Here is a 25376-nt window from a genome sequence, read left to right on the forward strand (position 1 = left end):
TCCATGAATCTCTCCAAGTTCTCTTGAGGCCCAATTAATGGATGCTATGAATCTGGGCCCACAGTCTATTGTCATTACTGAACTTAAGCAGGAAATAGGGCAATCATTGCCCCAAAATTTCCAGCATGAATTGGCTGATGGTCTCAGAGAGGGTAATGTAGGGCTAGGGAACCCATAAAGTAAGGATTGATGTTGGGGGGCCCAAGTGGCCAACTTCCTGCTTATTCCAAATATCGAAAACTTCTCCTCTTTCTTATATTGAAGATCTGGCTTGTTTGAATGCATGCCCTAGATTAACAGAATGGTGTAATATAATCTGTCCAAGCATTCCAATCAGTAATAGGGATAGAGTTAGTACATAATACAAAAACAGAATGGGTAATATTGAATTCAGTGATGGAAGAATTACATTGTTTTACTGCAGTTCGGACACTTTGTCACCACAATTCTTCATTTCACATAGTAATATTAACTTTACAACAGGTAACATTTACTTCAAATGAAACATTCAAATGCAGGGTGGGGGGTGTCCAGTGTACACTGATCTATATTTTCCACTCCCAGTGTTCTTCATCCACAACACCCTCTTCTCTGAGCCTCTTTTGTTTCTTCTTGTAGAAAAGTTACAGCACCCTGAAGTAGTGTTTTATCCTTTTGCTGTGCCATTGTCTCCTTAGTAAGAGACCATAGAGAAAATGTAGTTACCGGCAGAGATTCTGGCCTGCTTTTTCTAAATGTGCATTTAAATCTTTCCAAGCAAATCCCAGTGTTGTTCATCCACGACTCCTTCTTCTGCGAACCAAGGACTGACTTTTCCTATAGCATCAATGAACTGTTCTATGGCTCGCTTTTTAAACCCTATTCCTTGCGTCTGTAATAGAGTCTTTACAGCCTTTATCATGGCTTGCTTACCTTATGCTTGTCCCATAATTGCCCCTTTCACAACTTATCTGGAGGCAAGCAGTATTGGGTACTTACCGTCTTCCTCTCATTATTCAGTTATCACCGCAGCCTTTATGGTGGGGTTCCTCACTTTATCCCTTGTATTCAGGTCCCTGTTCAGGCGCCACTTGTGTGGGCCTGCTGCACCAGTCAAACAGAACCTGAAGGAGGGAGCAGGAAAGAGGGACAAGAGGCACAGAAAATGGAGCCAAGACAACAAGGGTGATCAAGGCTCATTTATTCTAAAGTCTCAGCGGTATTTATAAATATCCAGCTGCAGAACAAAGAAGCACAAAAGATAACAACATATGTAAGCAACTTACCGGGGCCTCCGGTAGCACAGATAATTTTAACAGAGCGTTCTTGATTATCATCCTCCTTCAGGATGGGAGTATGTGAGTTTCTTATCCTAGGAATTCCACAAGCCAAGATTGCCCTTGATTTGTCCAAAGGCTGCCTACACCTATGAACTTGGGACATCTTCTGCTTCTTTCACAGGCACATTATTAGGGACTTGAATTGCAAAAGGCACATCCAGGACACAAACCAGCACTCACATAGGATGCTGGCATTGCAGGCTGTATCCCAACCTGCTGTACTAAAACACCAGACCAGCAACTTAATTTAATGCAACAGAGAGGAGCTAGCTGAAAGCTTAGTGCAAGGATCCCAAACCTGAATTGCAATACTCCTATGACCAATACTGTAATAATTGTTAATTGTTTTTAAATAATTTTAAAATCATTCATGGACTAAGGAGGACTATACTCATCAAAATAACATTATAGGAAACATTCTGTAAATTTACTTGAGTTTCTCAAATTAACAAAAGGATCATGGACCATATCATATTCACAGGGAGCTAGATCATCAGCATGCTGCAGCTGTAACTCAAATTAACACTCTGATATGGGATGCTAACCTCAGAAGTAACAGGGTAACTTGCTACACTGCAATGTCAACACCTAAAATATCATTTAATGAAATTTTATAAACATCTGAATTTGACAATCAATACCCTGTTCTCTTTGCATGGATTCAAGGTTTGTAATAATACTGCATACTTAAACTTCATAGCACAGAGTGCTTTGATGTAATATAGTGAAGTATGTTGATATCAGAATTTCTAATCAGTCCTGTTAATCAGCACTCTGAGTTCTACTACATTGTTATTTGTTTCCAGGCAGTATAATTCTTCAGATTTCATTTTACTATTTGGCTATGGTCTACAGGTGGCTATGCCTTTAATGTCAGGTTGAAACTCAATACCCAATGTGACAATATTTAAAAGGCTGTGTCTTTATGGGGTGATTAGGTCCAACCTCTGATGTTATGAAAGCTGTGCTGGAAAATTCTGGCTCTTCCCACCATAGGAGGACACATAAAGACTTCTTGTAGGCTGAAAATGAGCTAACACATGACAGAATGGGCTGGTGCCTTAATCCTGGATTTGACAAGCTCTAGAATTGAGTTACAGCTTTCTGTTTGAATTGCCCACTCTAAGGCATCTTCATCCTGAAGCTATTATCTATAAAACATAGTTCATAAATGTCTATAAGGAGATAAAGTACGCTAATATTTGTGAATCCATAAAGAACATCACAATTTCTCTTGATGTATTCTAAGGAAATTTACATTTTCAAGTATCAAATATCATTTCCTTAAATTCAGCTTCACTTACAAATTGATTGTTTTCCATTTTTTTGTTTGCTTTTTGGGGTTTTTCTATATTGGTTTTTGAATCATACTGTCAATATACACATACGTGAAATCCTGGGTAGTTTCAACTGAAGTTTTGGATACATAAATTAGTTCACTTGGAGCAAAATTAGCATTTTAGCAATATTGAGCTTTCTCATACATAAATTGGTATCTGCAACTCATTGTACCTTCTTTGCTGTATTTTGCCAGTGTTTTCAGCATATATAGAGGAAATTTTTTGCTACTGGTAATTGCACTGGATTGGCTTTAAAATCAATTCAATGATAGTAAATAAAATATAATTGCATTTATTGCATTTGAATATTAATCTTGTAACTAGCTATGTTTTTTTAAATAAATTTATTTGTTTTACTTGTAAGGGTAGAGTCATAAAGAAAAGACACAGAAAGAAAGAGATCTTCCATCTGCTGTTTTAGTTCTCGTATGGCCCACTATCAGGGCCTGGCCAGGCTGAGGCAAGGGGCCTGGAACTCCTGTTGATCTCCTACACAGGTGACAAGAGCCCAAATACTTAGGCCAACTTCCACACTTCCACTGTTTTCTCAGGCACACAGCAGGGAACTGTGTGCAATGAATCATCTGGGATTCCAACCAGTGCTCCAGTGACAGTGTTTTAGGCGGTGGTTTAAAGCCCTGCTCACTGATGCCAAACCTTGGCCATTTTAAAGTGTTCATTTTTTCTGTGTCATCTTTTTGTATATTCTTAGGGTTTTCTATAAAAACAATTTGTGAGTATACATTATTTCCGCAAATATTTCTTATTCCCTTTTGTCTTCTCTTTCTGCCTTTTAAATTATATGTATTTTTTTAGCATTTAATTTTGTATCTAGTTTCTGCTACGCTGTTTTTGTTCATTTTTTTCTCAGAAATTACTTTTTGTCATTCAGGTTATGTAACTTCAGTCTAACCTAATACTTTCAGGTTCAAGTCTACTGATCAGTCTGTGAAGGGCATTTTTCATCTAGCTTTTCTGTTTAATTCTATGTGTCTGCTGAAACGACCCAGCAGATTATGCATATTATTCATGTTTTGTGAAGCAGATTTTCAGTATATCAATTACAATTATTTTAAATGTTATGTCTCATGCTGTTTCCTAGGCTGTTCCTGTCCTTGGTTGCTGTCTTGACTGTTTTTGTTTATGTTTTTGCATGTCTTATAATTTTAGTGTGGAAAGCAAATCAGTAGAGATTGAGATAAAGCATTCTGCTACTAGAATTGGTATTCTCCAAAGTAAAGTTAGTTTTTTAATTTAATTTTCCTATGGCTACCTTCAAAACCTAAAACTTTTGAATTCTTATATCATTACTTTGTGGTAAGAAGTGTGAACTGTTTTCCAGAGAAGCTATCTTCTGATGTCCATTCAACCTTGGATATGTCTTCTCTTTTGAACTCTGCCTTAGCATGCTTCTCTACATTCACTTTCCTCTACTGGGAATATACTGGTGGTGTTTTTTAGTTTATTATGGTTTACCTGGTGGTTTGGTTTAGGGGATAAAGTTTTTTACTGTTGTTCTGAGTAACTTTGTCTTAAGCTGACAGTGAGTCCAGGGTCATGTGCCTGAAGCCTGCTCAGTGATCCCTACTCTGTACCTGTATAAGGCTCAGAAGCCGAATTCTGCCTGTTCCTCTCCACCTCTCCACTTGCAATGTTGTTTTGTTTTCTATGATGTTTTCCAAGAAATAATTGGATTTTGCCATTTTGCTCAAAAATTTAGGTTCTGTTTTTCTTCCCCAAGTGTTTTTTTTTTTCTCACCGAATACAAAGACCTTATTAAGAAGGCTTTGAAGGCCAGCGCCCAGCTCACTAATCCTCCGCCAGCAGCGCCGGCACACCGGGTTCTAGTCCCAGTCGGGGCACCGGATTCTGTCCCGGTTGCCCCTCTTCCAGGCCAGCTCTCTACTGTGGCCAGGGAGTGCAGTGGAGGATGGCCCAAGTCCTTGGGCCCTGCACCCCATGGGAGACCAGGATAAGTACCTGGCTCCTGCCTTCGGATCAGCGCAGTGGGCTGGCTGCACCGCACAGCGGCCATTGGAGGGTGAACCAACGGCAAAAGGAAGACCTTTCTCTCTGTCTCTCTCTCTCTCACTGTCCACTCTGCCTGTCAAAAAAAAAAAAAAAGGCTTTGAAGTCAAAAAATAAAACTCTGAATACAATTTTAACCCTTAAATCCGCTCAGCAAATGTATAATCAGTAATTTAGCTGTGTAAGATTAAACGACCACTGTTTAAAATAAATATATTTTATTTCCCTATAAATTTCCTACATATACACAAGAGGTATAAAGAAAAAAAACAAAAACATTTCAATTTTTTTAAAAAAATGACAACAGAAACCACAGCGGGAAAGGGAGCGTTAATTAAAAAAAAAGTCAGAAACCCCGGGTGGGTGGGGCGCCCTCGCCCCCGCCTGGCAGCTGCGCGCCCCACAGCGCCCCCGGCGGTGGGGGGCGGAATAAAAAGTGCACGCGGGGGGTTTCCTGCAGTTTACTGTCATGGGCTCTCAGCTCTGCTGCTCCGAGCTCCCGCTAGGTCTCCGCGCCGCGTCCACGCCTGGGTCTGTTAAAGCTCCACCATGGTGCTCGGCCCTGGCCCCTGCTCGCCCGGTCCCGCTAGGAAGATATGGATGGCCTGTGTGGCCGGCGTGCGGCACGCGGGGCACCCGGGCGCGCTGGTGCCGCAGATGCGCACGTCACTGTCCATGCAGAAGAGGTTGTGGCCGCAGGGCACCAGCGCCGCCATGGCCTCGCCCTCGGCGCACACCACGCACTCGCGCGCCGGGGCGGCGGGAGCCGCGGCCCCTGAGAACGCGGATGCGGGCGCGGGCGTGGGTGCAGCCGGCGCCGGCGCGGAGTCCAGGGAAGGCGCCCACGGGTCGGGTGCGGGGGGCCGCGCCAGGGGCAGCTCCAGGCCCAGGCCGGGCTCGGGCAGCGTGGGCGAGTGGCGCGGGATGCCCGGGCCGCTGCTGCGGCGCGCGCCCCCGGCCAGCGTCGGCGGCGGCGGAGCGGGCGCCCCGTTGACCGCCGAGCAGCTGCCGAAGGCGGGCAGGGGCGCGGCGGGCACGGTCAAGTCCAGCGCCAAGAAGTCGAAGCCCAAGTCGGCGTCATCCGTCCCCGCGGGGGCCCCGGGGCCGTCGCCGCCGAACGTGAAGCCCCCGTTGCTCGAGCCGCCGCCGCCGCCGTAGGGGCTGGCGGGGCCTGGGTCCAGCCCGGGCGCACCCCCGCGGCTGCTCTTGTGGAACGGCTCAGGGGCGCCATCCCCGCGGAGGCCGGCAGGTCCAGGCACACGTCCGTGCAGTTGGCGTGGAAGCCGCGTCCGGGAGCGCCCGCGTGTGCAGCGTGATGTGCGCCTCGATCTCCTTGCGCGCGCGGTCCACGCTCTCGGGCATGCCCGTGACGGGGAACACGGGCTCCTTGTCGGGGCTCGGCGTCACTATGTACGTGTGCATCTGCTGCTGGATGCGCTCGGTGGTGGCGCCCTTGGCCCCACCACCAGCCCCACGACGCGGTGGGGCACGCGCACTTGGATGGTGGTCTGTCCCGGCAGGTGGGGCGGGCCCGGGGCGGCGCCGGGCAGCCCGCCCGCCTTGCTTCGCGTGGCGCGGATGAGCGAGAAGTGCTCGGCGGCCGACTGGATCTCGCGCTTGGCCATGTCCATGTCCTCCTTGCGGCCGGTCACGATGAACACGGGCTCCTCGCCGCGCACCGGCGTCTTGATGTGCATGTTGGTCTTGGCGCGCAGGGCCTTGATCTTGCACCCCTGGCGCCCCAAGATCTCCGCGACGTGCTTCAAGCTGGGCACCAGCACGCACTCGGTCATGTTCACGGTCTTCTTGCGGCTGCCGATCACGCACATCTGCTCCGCCAGCAGGGTCTGCGGGCCCAGCGCCGCGGGGTGGGGCGCGAAGCCGGCGAACACGTCGGGGGCCGGAGGGACGCCCGCCTCGGGCCCGTCGTGGGACGCGGGCGCCGCCGCCGCCGCCCGCCGTGCCGTCCTCCGCCAGTGCGAGCTAGGCCGCCGGCATCCAGCGGTGGAGGAGGCGGGCGGCGGCGGCGCGGGGCTGCTCTGGGCCGGGCCGGGCCGAGCGGGGACGGTGACTCTGGCTGCTGCTCGCGCGGCTGCGGCGGCTCCTCTTAATACTCTATTTTGTATAAGAAATAGGGAACAGAGGTTGAGGCAATACTTCATATTACCCACAGTTGCCATAGTCCTTTACCCTTAGGTGGTGATTCTTTTCAGGATTCTCATCTCATCGCTAATGCTATTTGTGAATACCAGAAGAAGCTAATTAAGATAATCCTTGTGTATTTTACTTATTTTTAAAGGCAGAGTTACAGAGAAGGAGAGATAAAGATCTATCTTCTACCCGCTGGCTCTTTCCACAAATGGCCACAATGGCCATGGGGGGGCCAGGCTAAAGTCATGAGCCAGAAGCTTCATCGTGGACCCTACATGGGCACAGCGTCCAAGACTTTGGCTAAGTTCCACTGTTTTTCCAGGAGCTGCACCGGAAGTCGACCAACTGGACCTCAAACCAATACCCATATTCAATGCTGGTGTCACAAGTGGTGGCTTTACCCACTATACCACAATACTGACCCCCAGAATACAATTTTATGTGGAGGAATTACTTCTGTTTGTTTCTGTGCGGCATTTATTTGTGACTTTAGAGTCTCTTAGTTGGTAACACTGTACTTTATAATTTATTAGTTTTTGTAGCTGAAGCATTTACACCATGTAAGAAAATGCTCACCTCTCATCTCTACCTAGAGGGGACTATCTTTCATTGGACTTAAAATTGGTTTGTTTCTCTGCTACTTCAGCCCCTAATGGAGTCAAGAGAATTTGCAGATAGCTTGACTTAACTATTTCACAATTATTGCATACATCAAACTTCTCAGTGTATTTCACAAATATATAAAATTTTATTTGCCAGTTGCAATTTAATGAATATTTAGTATTTTAAAAGTTGAGAATATGACTTCTACAAAAGCCTTGACCTTTAGTAGGGTTTACCTCTCACATTCTCCACTGTACTTTAATGAGGCTTGCGATGTATTTGTCAGGTCTTGTTCATTTGAGGTAACTTGAGAGGGTGGCAGAAATGTAGTGGAATGATATATTCTTTAGAATATCGAGAAATCAAGGCCTAAGTCTGCTCATGAGATACAGGAGAATAACTAGCTCAATGCCTGCTGAGAAAAAGGAATAAGGACTGGTTCCTGAAAAAAGGTAGTTACAAATACTATTGCTAATTGAGCAGTCCAAGAAAGGACAGTTGCATTTTTATGACTTTCTTCAGTATATTGTTATGAATATGTTTATGTGTATATTTGTGCGTGCAAGCTGCTTTCCAGAAAGGCGCTTCCATGATGTCCATTCAACCCTAGATGTAAGTCTTTTCTTTTGAACTCTGCCTTAGCACACCCTCTCCTTTCAAGTTCTTCTTCTGGTTAGATATTGGTCTTGTTTATTGTTTTATTTTTGTTGACCTGGTGGTTTCGTTGTTCTGATTGTTTTCTATGATGTCTTCCAGGAAGCAATTGGAGTTTACCTTCTTCCTCAAAGCTTTAGGTTATATTTCACTTCCCCAAATGTTTTAGGATTCTTTTTTGTATAAAAATAGGGAACAAAGAGGGAAGCAGGACTGTATGTTTTCTACCTTAGCCATAGTCCTTTCTTTGAGGATGGGGATTTTTTCAGGATTTTCACCTCATCGCTAATCCTATTTATGAGTACCTGAGGAAGCATAGAAGAAAATTTTTTGCTTATTTTACTTACTTTAAAGGAAGAGCTACAGAGAGGGAGAGACAGAGATCTATTTTCCACGCACTGGCTCACGATGGCCAGGGCTGGGCCAATCCAATATCATGAGCCAGGGGCTTCATCCTAGTCTCCCACATGGGCACAGGGCCCAAAGGCTTGGGCCATCTTCCACTGATTTTCCAGGAATCGTAGCAAAGAGCTGGATCAGAAGTGGAGTAGCTGAGCCTCGAACCAGTACCCATATTGGATGCTGGTTTCACAAAGTGGTGACTGTACGCACTATGCCACATTACTGGTCACAAGAAGAATATCTTCTTTTTTTTCACTATTCATAATTTATTAGATTCTTTTTTTTCTTTCCATAAATATTTAACTTTTATTTAATGAATATAAATTTCCAAAGTACGATTTATGTATTACAATGGCGTCCCCCCCATACCGTCCCTCCCACCCACAACCCTCCCCTTTCCCACTCCCTCTCCCCTTCCATTCACATCAAGATTCATTTTCGATTATCTTAATATACAGAAGATCAGCTTAATATACATTAAGTAAGGATTTCAACAGTTTGCTCCCACACAGAAACATAAAGTGAAAAATAATAGATGATTTTTTTAAATGATGATGAAATCAGAGCAGACCTATTGTCATGTTTAATCCCAGTGAGAGTCAAGTTGGGAGTTGATAATTTCTTTTTTTTTTTTACAGAGGATCAGTTTAGTATGCATTAAGTAAAGATTTCAACCGTTTGCACTCCCATAGAAACACAAAGTGAAATATATTGTTTGAGTACTCGTTATAGCATTAAATCTCAATGCACAGCACATTAAGGACAGAGATCCTACATGAGGAGTAAGTGCACAGTGACTCCTGTTGTTGACTTTACAAATTGACACTCCTGTCTATGGCATCAGTAATCTCCCTATGCTCCAGTCATGAGTTTCCAAGGCTATGGAAGCCCTCTGAGTTCTCCGACTCTTATCTTGTTTAGACAAGGTCATAGTCAAAGTGGAGGTTCTCTCCTCCCTTCAGAGAAAGGTACCTCCTTCTTTGAAGACCTGTTCTTTCCACTGGGATCTCACTCACAGAGATCTTTTGCCAGAGTGTCTTGGCTTTCCATGCCTGAAATACTCTCATGGGCTTTTCAGCCAGATCCAAATGCCTTTAGGGCTGATTCTGAGGCCAGAGTGCTATTTAGGACATCTGCCATTCTATGAGTCTGCTGAGTATCTCACTTCCCATGTTGGATCACTCTCCCCTTTATTTATTCTATTGGTTAGTGTTAGCAGGTACTAGACTTGTTTATGTGCTCCCTTTGACTCTTGGTCCTTTCATTATGATCAATTGTGAACTGAAATTGATCACTTGGACTGGTGAGATGGCATTGGTACATGCCACCTTGATGGGATTGAATTGGAATCCCCTGGTATGTTTCTAACTCTACCATTTGGGGCAAGTCAGCTTGAGCATGTCCCAAATTATACATCTCTTCCCTCTCTTATTCCCACTCTTATGTTTAACAGGGATTACATTTCAGTTAAATTTCAACACTTAAGAATAACTGTGTATTAATTACAGAATTAAACCAGTCATATTAAGTAGAACAGACAAAAAAACTACTAAGAGGGATAATGTATTAAGTTGTTCATTAACAGTCAGGGCTATGCTGATCAAGTCACCGTTTCCCATAGTGTCCATTTCACTTCAACAGGTTTCCTTTTTGGTGTTCAGTCAGTTGTCACCGATCAGGGAGAACATATGGTATTTGTCCCAGTCCCAAAGAAGAATATCTTATATGGGGAATAACTTATTTTTTACTGAAGGGAATTTATTAATTTATAGGCTCTTGCTAGGTAACACTGTACTTTGCAATTTATTAAGCTTTGTATTTAAAGTCCTATTTGGCTCTGGCAGCATATACACAATGTAAGGAAATTTTCACTATCCACCTCTGACTAGAATGGACTTTCAATAAACTGGGTTGGTTTGTTTCCTTGCTACTTCAGCTGCTAATACACAAGAGATGTTGTAATTAGCTTGATTTAATGATCTCACAATTATTGCATACATTGAAAATTCACAGTATACTTCACAAATATATGCAATTTTTACTTGCCAGTTGCAATTTAATTAATTAATGCTTAGTGTTTTAAAAGTTGAGAATCTGGCCGGTGCCGCAGCTCACTAGGCTAATCCTCCGCCTTGTGGCGCCGGCACACCGGGTTCTAGTCTCGGTCGGGGTGCTGGATTCTGTCCCAGTTGCCCCTCTTCCAGGCCAGATCTCTGCTGTGGCCAGCAGTGCAGTGGAATATGGCCCAAGTCCTTGGGCCCTGCACCCAATGGGAGACCAGGATAAGTACCTGGCTCCTGCCATCAGATCAGCGTGGTGCGCCGGCCGCAGCACACCAGCCGCAGTGGCCATTGAAGGGTGAACCAACGGCAAAGGAAGACCTTTCTCTCTGTTTCTCTCTCTCACTGTCCACTCTGCCTGTCAAAAAAAAAAAAAGTTGAGAATCTGACTGATACAAAAGCCTTCTCACATTTCCCATTGCATTTTAATCAGGCTTGCAATGTATTGGTCAGGTCTTGTTCATCTGATGTAACTGGCAGGGTGGCAGAAATTGAGTGGGATGTGTTCTTTTTTTTTCTTTTTTTTTTTCTTTTCTTTTTTTTTTTTTTTTTTTTTGACAGGCAGAGTGGACAGTGAGAGAGAGAGACAGAGAGAAAGGTCTTCCTTTGCCGTTGGTTCATCCTCCAATGGCCGCCACGGCTGGCACGCTGCGGCTGGTGCACCACGCTGATGCAAAGGAAGGAGCCAGGTGCTTCTCCTGGTCTCCCATGGGGTGCAGGGCCCAAGCACCTGGGCCATCCTCCACTGCACTCCCTGGCCACAGCAGAGAGCTGGCCTGGAAGAGGGGCAACCGGGACAGAATCCAGCGCCCCGACCGGGACTAGAACCCGGTGTGCCGGCGCCGCTAGGCGGAGGATTAGCCTAGTGAGCCGCAGCACCGGCCAAGGATTCAGTGTTGATACAGGGTCTGTAGTAATTTTTACCTCCAGCTATCCACTTAGCGAGGCTTTCTGTTGAGTATTTTGGAAGACACTGCTGTTGATGTTGTTGTGTAGATATTTTGTGGATGTGATTAACATCTATTATGAACTAAGTAAAGGAGATTATACTCGCCCATGCAAATTCTTCTGGAGAATACAGACTGATACATCAGCAAATACAATTTTGTTTATCTTTTAATTTTGAAACTGTGTATATAGTTCTGGATAATGGCAACCTAAGTTTTAAAAATATATGATATTGATCTTCTTTTAGATGATTATTTTTATTTATAAAAGGTGGACAATTGCCTTGTATTAAGAGCACAGTGATACTTCCCACCTTACCCCTCCCTCCTGCCCATGTTCTCACCTTCCTTCCTCCTTCATTTCCTATTCTTTATTTTAATTTTACAATGACATATTTCTAGTTTATTTTATACTAGTTATGTTAATGTTCCACTAAGTAAAGAATTCAACAGATATTAATGACATAAAAACACTGTTCCACAACAGTAGAGACAAAAGCTGTAAACAAGAATAACTCTGAAAATATCAATTTTACTCATATACATTATGTTTTTGTACTCTCTTAATATATACATGTTGGAATATTACTCAGCCATAAAAATAATGACATCTTGTCTTTTGCAACACAATGAATGCAACCAGAAACCTTCATACTTATTGAAATAAGCCAGTACCCAAAAGACAAAACTGAATGGTTTCTCTGATCTGTCATCACTAATAAAATACATAAAAAAAGAATTTTAAGGGCAGACTGTAAAAAGGAGAGATTAAAACAGAGAGAGAGAAGTATTCTATCCCTTGTTTGCCCACCTAATTTCTATAAGTACTGGTATTGAGACAGCCCAAAGCCAATAACCAGAACTACACTTGGGCCTCCATATGGATGGCAGGAAACTAAGTACTTAGTGGCTCCAAGGTATATGAGCAAGAAGATGGATCATTTGCTAAATAGATGGAACTAAAGCCAGGCACTTCAGTATGGGCTGAGGGAATCCCAATCAGTGAGTAAATCCAGTGCACCACAGTACCTGCCATCTGGCATCTTTAACTTTGTGATAGGTGGCATAATCTCTAATTGCTAAAATTATAGAAATATTTTAAATTCATTTGTAATATAATTGTAATTGTCTGGTTTTCAGCCAATTTGCCTGTATCGACACTTTTCATTATTTCTCCCTCCCAGTTATTAACCTAACAATAGTTTTTCACAACTGCATGTCCTATTAAATCCTTACTTTGTTGATTATATCTGTTACCAATGAATGTATTCAATACCTTCATCTAAGCCAACCCAGCACTGTGAAACTGAGGGTTGCTTGGCTAGCATTTTGATTGTGAAGTCCTCTACTAAAAATCCTGTAGGTTTCCTGGTGACTGCCATTTGCAAAGCTTCATGGAGGTACTAGTCTACTGTGTTCATTCACTCTATCCAGGTGAATGTTTCTGAATGTTTATGGAACTCTAAGTTTGTCTTTGATTTTAAAGCTTCTATAATATAACTCTAGACGTTTGAATTTTTTCTTTGACATATTGTAAAATCTGGTGCAGTCTTTGTTTTGTTTATGTTTCTGAGATGTTTTCATATTTGCCAATATTAATGTACCTACTTATCAGAAAATTCCCTATCTCTGCTTTTAATATCACCATTTTTCTGTTCAAAAAATACTTCTTGGTTCTTGCAGTATTTACAGTGCATTTAATTTCATAACATGCGCATACGTTTTAATTATTGTTTTGTTTTTGAGTCTATTCCTATAACCTGTGTATATCACTAACATCCTAGTGAAATAATAGTGATACTTTGAACCTGTGAAAGTCTTGGTTTGCATTTTCATCTTGACATCATCGCCCACTCACATTTCTGTAAATTTTTTTATCTGTCTAAGATAAGTTTAGTTTTTAAACACTCTGCTTTAGCCTTCCTTGATTTTTATGACTCCAAAGTTATCAATGAAATTTTCCATTGTGTATCTCTGGATACACTTTATCATAAAATTATTATAGTAGGTATAATGGTGCATTTTATACATTCATTGCTTTTTACTTTTACATTCATTTCAATATAGTTGCAATTAACATTTTCACCAAATTCCATCATATATACTTTTTAATATAATTTATAGAATTTAAATTAACCTTTAGTTTTAGAAATTTTCTGAAATGTAGATTTTAGGGATTGCCTCAAATTGAGAAGTTTCTGTACTGCAAAAGAAACAGTCAGGAGAGTGAAGAGACAACCGACAGAATGGGAAAAAATATTTGCAAACTATGCAACAGATAAAGGGTTAATAACCAGAATCTACAAAGAGATCAAGAAACTCCACAAAAACAAAACCAACAACCCAATTAAGAGATGGGCCAAGGACCTCAATAGACATTTTTCAAAAGAGGAAATCCAAATGGCCAACAGGCACATGAAAAAATGTTCAAGGTCATTAGCAATCAGGGAAATGCAAATCAAAACCACAATGAGGTTTCACCTCACCCCGGTTAGAATGGCTCACATTCAGAAATCTACCAACAACAGATGCTGGCGAGGATGTGGGGAAAAAGGGACACTAACCCACTGTTGGTGGGAATGCAATCTGGTCAAGCCACTATGAAAGTCAGTCTGGAGATTCCTCAGAAACCTGAAGATAACCCTACCGTTCGACCCAGCCATCCCACTCCTTGGAATTTACCCAAAGGAATTTAAATTGGCAAACACAAAAGCGGTCTGCACCCTAATGTTTATTGCAGCTCAATTCACAATAGCTAAGACCTGGAACCAACCTAAATGCCCATCAACGGTAGACTGGATAAAGAAATTATGGGATATGTACTCTTTAGAATACTATACCGCAGTAAGAAACAATGAAATCCAGTCATTTGCAACAAAATGGAGGAATCTGGAACACATCATGCTGAGTGAAATAAGCCAGTCCCAAAGGGACAAATACCATATGTTCTCCCTGATCGGTGACAACTGACTGAACACCAAAAAGGAAACCTCCTGAAGTGAAATGGACACTATGGGAAACGGTGACTTGATCAGCATAGCCCTGTTAATGAACAACTTAATACATTAATAAAAAAATAAAAAATAAAAAAAATTAAATGTAGATTTTAGAAAATTATAGATTGGAAAATATAGATTTTATAGATTCTAGGATGATTCCTTTAAACTTATTTTCTAGAGTGACTCGATCATTCCTTCATTCAAGGTATGGCAAACATTTTCTTTTTAAAATACCTAATTCATAAGAATTCATTTTTTAATTTTGAAAAATTTCCCCTTGTAAAAAATGCTACGTGTAGATAGCATTCATTCGGTGTGGCCTTTAAATGGAAACTTTATTGGGGCCATAGGGCCATCGGACTTGGGTAGGAGAATGACCTGTGGGGCCATAGCCATATTTGAGCTTCCTGGGGCAGAGGTTGAGTATGGCTGCATTTCTTCTTGGCACAATTGATAGCATCGGGGTGTGGAAGAGTGTAACACATGGACCAGCTGGCATAGGGAGAGCTCAATGATGCCACCTTGCACGATGGAATATTTCTGGATGTTGGAATCTGACAGTGTGGAAGTCCTCAAGCTGTTTGCCTGCAAATATGAGATGCATTGATCAGGTGGGATGTCCTCTTTCTTGGATTTTGGCTTTGACATTTACAGAAGTGTCACTGGGCTCAATCTCAAAGGGGGATGGTCTGGCATGACAGGCAGGGCCTTCAGAAATATTTGCATCTCTGCATCAGTGGATCTACTTGACTGTCCCATTGATGAGAAAGGGCCCATTCAGTACTTGAAAACTGTTTCCTCCCCAGTGTCATAAAATTGACATCCATACCATCAATATACCTATTATTCTTCTGTTTAATCCTCTGTGAATAGGTACCTTTTTTTCCTCCAGTGTTTTTCAGATTTTAAGTTTGTTTCTGAGTTTATGCAATTTAGTTGATCTGCCTTGGCATAGTGTTTTTTGTTTGTTTGTTTGCTTTTTCTCATCCTGTTCTTGGAGTACAAAGAGCAGTCTGGAACTATGAATTTATATTTTTTTGTCAAATTTGAAAAATTTGGCCAAAATTCCCCCAAACAACCACCTGACCATTTCAGAGATTCTATTTAAACATATAAGTGGACTAATGCTTTCCACATCCTTTTTAGTCTTCCCTTCAAACTTTGCTTTGATGGTTTATATATCTATATTTTCATATTCACTCAACTTTTCTTCTGAAATGTCTAATATGCACAATTTCCACTGGAGAAATTACTCATTTCAGACATTACAGCTTTTCCATCTAGATGTTGGTCTTGGGTCCTTCTGTGTAATTGCTCTGCGTATATTTCTATATAAAATTGTAGTGCATGTCTAAGAACTGTTGCAAACTCTTCATTAGTACTACTGCCTGCATTGTTTATACATAAAAGGTATTTGTACCTGTTGCTGATATTCTCTACTCTTGGCAAATTTTCTGAGCAATATTAATGTCTGTCAGTCATGAGAATCTTGTGATTCACCTGATTTGGTGCTAAAACATTAGATAACTCCCACTCCAAATATGTGAGTCAGCTCACTGGAAAGACGATTCAGCTGGGCAGGTTGCTTCTTGCAGTGGCTTCTGCTCCACATTTAGGTCCTTTGTCCAACCACAAGGTTTAAAATAAATGTGTAGTTCATGACCTATTAATGCCATGGATCTGCAACATGTGTCTGTGTAGCAGTCTGCATCTATATTCAACTTGCACAAGTTAATATATGTCTTTAACTCTGATCCTTCAACCCACACATCTTTCTGGTAGCTCCCCTTGCTTAATTATAGAGTATCACTACAATGGTAACAGTTCTGTCTCATTCCACTTAGTTATTCCACCTTGGAACACATTGTCATCCATGTCAAAATTATGAAGCTACTCCTTTGCTGGTAAATTTTTCCAGACATGAAGCATGGTGCTGTTGTCTGAGATTGACAGACTCTGAAAGTCAGAGAGAGATGGAGAAAGTACAGAGATACAGAGAGAGAGAGAACAAGAGAGAGAATATTCCATTTGTTAGTTCACTGCCCAGATGATTGCAATGGCCAAGATTGGGCCAGGGTGATGCCAAGAACCAGGAAATTCATCCCAGTCTCTCGAGTGGATGGCAGTTTACAAACAATTCTTTCATCTTCCACTGCTTTTTCCCAGTTCATTAACAGGGAGCTTGATCAGAAGGGAAACAGCTGGAATAAGGACCAGTGCCCAAATGGGATCCTAGTATTGCAGGTGGTGGCTTTATCTGCTATGCCACAACATGGGCCATTCTACTCACTTTCCTTTTTACCTAAGTTAGCACCATTCACATCTCCTTAAGTGAAGTTTTAAAATTTATAACATAGTTTATGTTCCTCCATCACATTCTTCATATAGTTTCTGAATTACCTGACATTCTACATTATTTTTCTTTAATTTATAGACTTCAAAAGTCCTGTTCATTTAGATAAACACATGCAGCAATGTATCCACATTATATTATCCTACAGTATATCAACCCTCTAATAATCAACTGTGAGTAACATATATACATCTTTATCCTATACCTCATAGACAAATTTTTTTTCTTATACCTTTCCCATCTCTTTAGTTTCAGCTCTTCAACTAGAAGCACACATTTAACAGTCCCATCAGAATGTGACGTGATAGCCATTCCCTTTATTGCTGAGCAGACTTATGTTGTCTGGGTATCCCAGAGCTTATTTTTATATGCACTTATGGAAACATATTGATGACTTCCAATTCTTGGTAGACATAGAGTGGTAATGAGGGGTTGCATTGCCAGTTTTCAAAAATCTGAGTAAATCCCTAGGTACATATTTTCATGATCCTCATTAAGGACTCCAAAATCTATCTAGGAAACTGCTAACCTGTGGGATAGGCATTTGGAAAATTAGTGAAGACATTACTTCGCACACTCTCATACTCATCAGAGTTCTGTTGCTAAAATCCTGTCTCCACTTCTGATTCCTCTCTCATTTTAGTGCACTGGTAGGCAGCAGGTGATGCATCATGTAGTTGCGTCCTTGCCATCAATATGAGAGATCTCAATTGAGTTTCCTGCCCCTGACTTTGGTCTAGCCCAGCCTTAGATATTGTAGGCACTGGATTTGAACTAGTAGTTGGGGAATCTCACTATATCTCTATGTGTCAGTGTCTCCTTGCACTTCAAATAAATATTCTAAATGAAATAAAACTTGAAGTATTAGAAATTGCCTAACTGAAGTCTTTAGTTGCTTCACCACATTGCATTTCAACCAGCAGTGAATACGATTCTTGTTTCTCACCAACTGTTTTTCAATGATTACATTTTTCATATATGTTTTGTGTTTGTAGTGACACCAGTGTGGTTTTCTTAACAATTTTATGATGAGATATGATGGTAAGCATCTTTCCATATGTTTATAGTCATTTATAGATGTAGTATAGTATGCCTTCTTGGATATTTGTTCATTTTCAATTGGGGTATTTTTATAGTTTCATTTTAATGATTATATCAATAATGACATACCTGTTTTTCTGTTTGTAATGTATCTTCTAATTAACAATGTCTTTCAAAAACATAATATATGTAATTTTAACAGTTCTTACTTTTTTGTTTAAATATTGTGCTATTAGTGTTACATTGAAATCTAATTATCAAATCTAAACTCCTCATTTTCTTTCCATGTAGACGTTTTATTCTTTTGTATTTTTTATTTAAGGCTATGATTCATTTTGAGTTACATTGTGTAAAGTCTGTAGCTGTGATCATTTTGTGTGTGCTGTTATCCAAATGTTTAAGGTAGATATTTTTATATTCTTCAGATTTGTTCTGGAAATCACTGAAGTCCCTTAAACTGAGCTGCATCCTATCAAGTGTTAGTTTTATTCCTCTTTAGGTGGCTCCAGATCACCATTATGTTATGCATTATTTTTACCTTTATAAGGAAATTATTTTCTTAAAGTTGTCTATGCCACAGATTGAAGGATTCTAATCTGGATGGAAAGAACATGCTCTTTGTCCATGGCTAAACTCTGATTTGTTCCCTGTGATTCCTTGGATGGTTCTGTCCCAGTCATCAGATTGTGTCCTTCTGTGCATGTTCTGATCAGCTGAAATACTCCAGGGTAACCTTGCTGATCTGAAGCTCTCTCAATCTATCTATATCTATATCATCTATATCTATATATCTATATTATATCATCTACATCTACATCTACATCTATATCTCTATATATCATATCTATAGCTATACCTATCTTTAATTTTGGGGTGACTCTTCTAAGTCTACTTTTTTATTTTCTTATTTAGTTTAAAATTTTCTTGTACATTTTGGATAATACATATATTCCTTTATCACATAAGTATTTTGTGAATAGTGTCTCCAAGTTTTGGACCTCCTTCCTTTTCCCTTGATGATGTCTGTCAAAGAAATATTTTTCACTTTAAATGAAGTCCAGTTAACAATCATTTATTTCAGGTAGTGCCTTCAGTGGTGTATCAAAAGCTAAGCAGCATATATTCTCTTACATTATTTTCTGGTACATTAATAATTCTGCCTATTTAAGTTAATTTTTATTAAATGTGTGATTTGTATTACATCATGTTAGATGTCCAATTTTTGTAGCACTGTTTGTTGAAAGGTTATCTTTGCTCCATCATATTGTCTTTACTCATTTGTCAGTGATCTGCTATCCATACACAGACTATATCTGACTCTGTGCATTTACCTGTCTACCTGTTATTTCACCAATACTACACTTACTTGGTTAACTTTCTAGTAAGTATTGTAGTTGTACAGTGCTGATCCTCATAGCATGTTCTTCTCTTTCGCTGTCGAGCTGGTTATTCTGGGACTTTCAATTTTCCACATTAAATTTAGAGGCAGCTTTTTGTTAAACTCACAAAATAAGTTGAAATTATTTTGATTGAGATTGTGTCCAATCTCAATGTCTACTGGGGAAGGACTGATTATCTTAATGATTCTAGGTCTTCTTACCTATTATCATGAAATGCATCTCCAACTACTTAATTCTTTTTGGTACCTTTCTACAGAAGTGTATAATGTTCCACATATAAATGTTTTACATATTGCATTATACTCCACTGCAATTAATGTAATCTGTGGAATTGTATCAGTATGTATCTTTAGGGGGATGTATGAAGGGTAATGTGCTTTTATTTAAAGCTGAGCCACTTGTGCTGGCACGTCGGAAAGCAATTGACCACAAGCATGTGTAATCTTGGTATGATTGATCATTGGTTCAAAGAGTAATTTTGTTGGTCCTTTTGTATTTGCCAATATGAGTAATTATGTCCTCTCTGTACTCATACCATTTTTCTCCTCAAGCTATATACCTTTTGTTTTAATTTATTATCTTATGGCATTAGCCAAGACTTTTAGTAGGGTGTTAAAAAGCAATAGTGAGAAGGGACATGCTTGCCCTGCTCCTGTTCTCAGTGGTAAAATTTAGAGCTTCCTACCATTATCTGATTTCAGATGAAATCTTGATGTCGATTCCTTTTAGCAAATGAGGAAAAAAAAAACCCATTCTAGTTGCTGCAATTTTCATTTATATATGAATCTATTTCATAATCAGTGGTGTGTTCCATTTTTTCAAATCTTTTTTTTTTCTGTTGACCTATTGGCTTTATTTACTGATCTATTGAATTGCCCAAATTGTGTTTCTCTTTTGGTCTGTTGATGAATTGATGGATCAAATTACAAACTTTATTTTTTGACATCTTGAGTTTCCTACCTTTTGGGTTCAATTGAGAAGATTATGTCGAGTATATCTGCATATATGTTCTTGAGAGATATTGGCTTATAATTCCTTTTGCTGTACTCTTGCTGTGAGGTTTCATGGCAGTGGAATGCTAGCCTCAGACCATGTATTCTGACTATTTTCTGGAAAAACACTAAAAAGTTGGTACAGATTTTCCCTAACTACTTTATAGAATTTTCCAACAACCCATCAAGAGCCTGATGCTTTCTATTTGGGAGGATTATATAATTCTGGTACAATTTAGTTTTTTTAAAAAAAACTAGTTATTTTATTTAAAAGACAAAAGTCACATCCTGTTGCTCCCCAAATGATGACAGTAGCTGAAACTGGGCCAAGATAAAGCCATCCATCATAAATACTCAATCAAAGCATCCTTTGTTGGCAGCAGGGACCCAATGATTTGAGCCTTTGATTGCTGCCTACTAAAGTACACATTTGCAAGAAGCCAGAACTTGGAGTGGAACCAAGAATTCAAACCCAGGCCCCCCAATATAGGATGCAGCCATCGTAAGTAGCATCCTAATCTGTTCAGAAAACAACAATACTTGACTCAATTCCCTCAGTAGATACAGGCCTATTGAGAATGTTTATTTCTTATGGTGTGAATTGAGGCACACTGTGTCTAGGAATTTGTTCATTTTTGCTTCCAGGTTACAAATCCAATATGTTTAAAGGTCAATTTAAAAGCCATTATTCAGCATTTTATATGCTTTCACTGGGGAGACTGTTCAGTGCTACTGCATTAACAAATGAAGCAGTCAGTTTTCTTTGACTTCTATGTGTACATTTATTCTAATAGATAATCCAGATCTTGGGTTGTCACCAGGAACTTGTTTAGACTTGTTTCAGTTTCTCTATAAAAGATATCTATAAATGTCAAGTTGTCACTAAGCATTGGTAATTTTGAAGATCTCTCTCTCTTTCTCTCCCTCCGTCCCTCCCTCTCTCTCTCTCTCTTTCTGTCGTCCTTTCTTTACTTCCATAACTCTGCATTTCAAATAAATAGAATCTTTAAAAAGCACTGCAGGGATGGAGAAGGGCAATGTAATTTCTACCCAAAGCCTTCACATGAGGGTGACTCTGGAGGAAGTCTGGAGACTAGACTTTGTGGCAGCTAACACCAGGATAGTCCAGGACGTCATGTTGGGTGTATTTGGTGAGCAGAGTGCTTTGATGAAAATATAGGACATATTTCAAGAGTTAGGCTGGGAATGTTTTGGAATGGAGGCAAAGAGGCTGAATTTGGCTTGTGGGCCCTAGACTGGCCAGAGCTTTTCAGGTTTTCCAGATCATGCTCCTGAATAGCAAACTTTGTGAGCCTTCGTGCCTACATGTTAATATGTACATCTTCTATTTACTTACTCCATCTGCATATATTGAAATATAAGTTATTCCTTTCATAAAATTAAAAAATTGAAGATCTGCTGTGTTTTTTCTTCATTTCAATGGGAGCCTTGTGTACCCTCTGGGAGACCACTCATCTTGGCCACCTTGGACTGAGGAGAAGAGGATCATGGAATCTACTTTCAAGAAAATACTGATGAGAGATGGAAATAGGGGAAGTAATTCAGGGGGCTGATGGCTGAGAAAGAGGAACAGCAGGACTGAATGGTTCCACCCAAGGAGAGATCAGAACTGAGGCCAAGGAAGACTACAGGGTCATACTTAAATCCACAAAGAGACACAGACTGATTTGATGTGGACAGAGCATGTGTTCTCATCTATGCACAATGCAAATGAAGTGGCCTTGTGAAAGCTCTTGGCTGCAGATGGCCTGATGTTGGGCAGAGGCAGGACTTTTCCTGTGCAGCTGCCCCTACTCCAGGGTAGTCTGAGGGGTCACAGAGGTCTCACGTGACTTTCCAAGGAGCAGCTGCAGGTGTTCAACCTGGATAAGAATACAAGGACTGGGCTTTCAGCTTGCAGATACCGATGACTGGTCTAGGAAGCCATCTTGTGTGTCTCCAAAGGCAGATCTATAGTGCGCAGGGTCACAGGAGAGAGTTTGAAGGAAGGGTTTCCAAGAGGATACAGAATCCATCATTGGAGGTATATGCACAGAGCCCATCTCTCTCTGGCATCCAAAATGATTTCCCCAAAGCATCCTGAGCACACAGTGGGTACTTGGATACCCTTGCCTACACAGAATGGGTCTGCCAGCATAGAGATTGCCTCGGGGGGACCTAGGCACGTCCTTGGTTTCTGAGCTTCTCAGCCCTCAGGCCTTGTCTCTACCCTTACCCCCTCTTCTTCACTAAAGACCTTAATAAGGAGGAACAGACAGAGCCAGAGAAACAAGCTGGAGGCCCTACAGGAAAAGGAAGTGGAAGTTTCAGAGATGTTAGCAGATCATTAACCCTAATAGTGGGCCAGTGGGCAAGGAAAGGGGAGTTCAGAGGTAGGGGTTGAGGCATTTTTGTCTCTGGCATCCCCGGCACCCAAACTGGTAGTCCCTAAGTGCCAGACACAAAAGAAAGTGGGCCTAGCAGATAAGTTGTTCCACCCAGAGCTCTGTTTCCAAGTCAGCCCAGGGCTACAGGTCATTAGGAGCCAGTGTATGTGGCACAGACAAGGTCCAAAGCCAGGAGCCAGGAGCTTCCTCCAGGTGTCCCACGTGGGTGCAGGGGCCTGAGGACTTGGGCCATCTTATGCTGCTTTCCCAGGCCAGCAGAGAGCTGAATCAGAATTGGAGCAGCTGAGACTCAAAGCGGCACCCATATGGGATGCTGGCACTGCAGGCGGCAGCTTAAAGCACTACACCACAGCGTCATCCCCTGCTTGTTTTTAATTTGAAATAATAAAACATGAAAAGCCCAATTTCCATCACTCTGATGGAGTGAATGTTATTCTTCATGGTTCAGCTGGGGGATTGGTAGAGTCAGAGAAAGCAGAAGTCCAGGAGAAGACTGGCAGAAGGATGGTCACAACACTGCAGCCTAAATGCAACTTTAGTTTTCACAGTGTGCTTGCGGTGGATGCCCACACAGTGCATGGTTTAATGAGAGGATTGGCCACTTCTGATCTTGGATCACACCATCAAGGAAAAGGCAAATTGTAACCTGGGGTGTGGGTTGGATTTCTGCAGAAGAGAACAGGGAACACCTATATCAGGTGGTGGCTGGGAGATCTCTATCCTACAAAGTATGATTTATGAGGACTGGAAAAATTGAGGGTACATTGGACTTGGAGTCAGGAACAAAATGAAACCCCAAAGCTGTGTATGGAATGAACTATGGGAGAAAAGAATTAAGTTTTAATTTGAAATTTAATAACTGATGATAAGAATGTGGGGTAGAAAATTGTCAGGGCTGAGGGTAGGGGTCATAATGAAATACCAGATCCCCCTGTAGTTGAAGGAAAAGTAACATAAGTTTGTTGGAAAGAGATCCTGAAACATGCTATAGATTCATACAGTGCAGCATGGGAAACACTGCTGGGTTGCCCTTATTGAGAGCCTCAGCTCAGACCTTCACTGCTACCTCAGTCCAACTAAAGAACAGGAAAGAGGGTCACAAAGGAGGGTGTCTGGGCTAAATGCCAAATGGCCATGGTACAACTGTTAGAGGGGAAAGAGAATTCAGCTCTTACTTTTTAAAATCTAAACCATATTCTTAAAGTAAGGATCCTGGTAAACAAAGCAAGCAGGCCATGCTTCCTATTCTTGTTAAAACACACTGGTATTTATGTAAAGTGCATGAACAATTTGGAAAATGGAAGTGAATCTCCATTGTAAATGCTATAATTGTGAGCTACTCTCGTTAGGGCAACATATCTTCCTGTTTCTCCTCATGAATTCGTTAGGTGCTCTTATATAAGTTTCTTGTTGCCTTTTAAAATATACTTCTGATTGGGAACAAACACTGATACATGTCTCTACTCCAGTGCAAATTATTTAGCCATTAGATAATTACTTTCCTCAGGACCGCAATTGGAGGAGCCAGCCAGTGTTCTATAGCACCTTGATAAATGGAGAAGATTTTTTAAAGTGCTTATTTCTAATTGTGAGATGTTTTAAATAGCAATAAAAGGTTTTAGATTAAAGAAATATTATACAATTGGCCCTTGATATACATGGAGTGGGTTCCAGAAACCTCCTAGATATGCAAATCTACTAATGCCCCAGTTCTTCATATAAAAAGGCATATCATTTGAATTTGGCCTATATACATCTTCTCTATTCTTTAATTCACCTCTAGATGATTTGTAACATTGACTACAATGTAAATCCTATGGAAATAGTTGTTCTATTTTGTTGTTTAGGTGTTAGTGACAAGAAGAACTATACATATCAGTATAAGCATTCTTTGTTTTGTATTTTATATCCTAAGTTGGTTGAATATACAGATATGGATCTGCAGAAATAAGGTGTTGACCATACAAACCATGTGTAAACTTATGGGACACCCAGATATAAAAAATGCTAACATGTTTTCTTCAATTTTAGATTATTTCTCTATTTGAAAAGTGGAGTTAAAGAGAGAGATCACCATCTACCGGTTCAATCCCAAGTGACCAGAGATTTGCCAATCCGAAGCCACAAGCCAGGAGGTTCTTCCAAGTCTCCCATGTGAATGTATGTGCCCAGGTACTTATGCCACATTCCTCTGCTTTTCCATGCCAATTAGCATAGAGCTTGATCAGAAGTGGAGCAGCTAGGACTTGAACTGGAGCCCATATGTTACACTGGTGCCACAAGTGGCAGCTTTACCCACTATACCACAGTGCAGCCCCAACATATTTTTTTTTTCATTCTGTAAAAAAAAATGTCTCAGGGGCCAGTATTGTGGTGTAGCAGAAAAATGTTTCCACCTGCTATGCCAGCAACCCATAAAGGTGCTGTTTGTGTCCCAGCTGCTCCACTTTCAATTCAGCTCCCTGCTAATGGCCTGGGAAAAGCAGAGGAAGAAAGCCCAAATGTTTGGGTACCTGTCACCCATGTGAGAAACCTGCATGAAATTCCCAGTTCCTGCCTTCAGCCTGGCTCAGCCATGGCTGTGGCAGCCATCTGGAAAGTGAACCAGCAGATAGAAGATTCTCAATCTCTCTCTCTCTCTTTCTCGCTCTCTCGCTCTCTCTGTGTGTTTGTATGTGT

The 25376-nt window shown here is 41.2% G+C and overlaps 1 pseudogene; it reads right to left on the reverse strand.

The window, feature by feature from the left end:
- Positions 1-5223: 5223 nt before the first annotated feature.
- On the reverse strand, positions 5224-6867 carry LOC138847473 (RNA-binding protein MEX3D pseudogene; annotated as a pseudogene).
- Between the last annotated feature and the right edge of the window lie 18509 nt (positions 6868-25376).

The sequence above is a fragment of the Oryctolagus cuniculus genome, chromosome 21 (assembly GCF_964237555.1).
Source record: "Oryctolagus cuniculus chromosome 21, mOryCun1.1, whole genome shotgun sequence".
NCBI lineage: Eukaryota > Metazoa > Chordata > Mammalia > Lagomorpha > Leporidae > Oryctolagus > Oryctolagus cuniculus.